This window comes from Echinops telfairi, unplaced genomic scaffold (genome assembly GCF_000313985.2).
Source record: "Echinops telfairi isolate 266 unplaced genomic scaffold, ASM31398v2 ScPeMD7_7465;HRSCAF=8503, whole genome shotgun sequence".
NCBI lineage: Eukaryota > Metazoa > Chordata > Mammalia > Afrosoricida > Tenrecidae > Echinops > Echinops telfairi.
The window spans coordinates 7,640,410-7,642,191 of record NW_022111365.1 but is presented as its reverse complement, the minus strand read 5'-3'; positions in this window follow the sequence as shown (position 1 = coordinate 7,642,191).

The window sequence follows — 1,782 nt, the reverse complement described above, 5'->3', positions numbered from 1 at the left end:
AATGTAAGATATGAAAATAATAATCTATAACTTATCAAGGGTTCATGAGGGAGGGCAGGCAGGGGAAGAAGGGGGAAGAAATGGGGAGCTGATATCAGTGGCTCAAGTGGGAAGAAAATGCTTTGAAAATGATGATGGCAGCATATGTGCAAATGTGCTTGACACACTGGATGAATATATGGATTGTGATAAGAAATGTAAGAGTCCCCAATAAAAGTATAATTTTTTAAAAAGTCACCAAGAAGTGATACACAGTCCCATTCTCATCTAGATTTCTCCCTCTCTGGTCTTTTACACCTCTCTTATTGCACCTCAAGAACTGCTGCCTGATTTCTTTATTTAACTGCCATAACACTAGTGGCTAACATTTTTATATGCTTACTCTAAGCAAGGCAACTCTTCTAAGTGCTTTATATGCACTGTTTCAATCACACCTTAAAAGTAGGTACTGTCTTGACCCATTTACCAGATATGGAAGCTTGTAACTTAGTAACTTACTCAAGTTCACATAGTTGGTATACAAACAACAGTGGGATTCAAACTCAAGCACAGACAACTCCAGATCCTACAGTCTCCTCCTCTTCACTTTAGGTTGACAATCTCATTAGACTGTCCATTTATCCTGGCCTAATTATGCTCTTCCATTATGAAATACCATCAAAAATCATTTATGAAACCTACTCTTTCTATCATCTGGTCCAACTCCTCTCTCATTATATATGACTTCTTCCTTTGATTTGACTAGGGAGAAAATATGCCAGTTTGCCTAAATCAACCCTGTTTGCTTTACACTTTACTAGTTTCATCACTGAAAACCCCATATCCTGGGAAACCTCTCAGTACTAGGCAAACAAGGACAGGTGTCCAGCCTTGATTACTCCTTGCTTCAAAATATTGCCTGCTCAAATAACTGACACAGCTACAAGCCTTGCAAACCTCACTCAGTAAATACAATTTCTGTGAGATAAAATATCTTTCCTTACTCTTTATACCAATACTAAGGATACATTTCCCACTGACGTAGTGCAAAGGATGTATCCTCTTGCAGCTTAGCTATTTTGGGCACAATAATGTATCAATCAGTGGTTTATTTTAGGAGATATAAATAGCTCTGTTTATGAAGAAAAGAATTCATTACAAGGAATTACATGCTTACAATTTGGGAGGTATAAGGTGATGAGGAAGCCCCCATATTACCTACAATCAGGAAAAAATGCCTTGCATTCATGTAATGGGTAAATAAACAACAGAATAAAGGTATGAGCAACCAGCCTAGAATTATCTGAGAACTTGTCAGAAATACACCTCTTTGGGTCCCAACCCAGACCTGCTGACCTACTATTGGGGAAGATAATCTGTGTTTTAATAAGCCTTAAGGTGATTCTTTAAAAGAAAAAAACAGTTTTATAGCACTTCATCCACATATTATTCAATTCAATAGTTCACTAATCATTGTACAAGAAGAATTGTAGAATCAATTTTAGAACATTTTATTCTTCTTCGTACATATTGTTATCAGTGTAAATATTTTTTTAATTGTGGCAAAAATATACACATCAAAACATTCTCCAATTCAACTACTTTTACATGTATAATTCAGTGCCATTGATTATATACTCTTCATGTGTGCCAGCATTATTGACATCTTTTTCCAACTTATTCCACCACCATTAACATAAACTCAATGCCTCCTAAGCAAAACTCTTCTTCCTTCACCCATGGTAACCATTGATCAACTTTGTTTTTGTTGTTGTTTAAGTAGTTTTCTTGATATAAAATTCA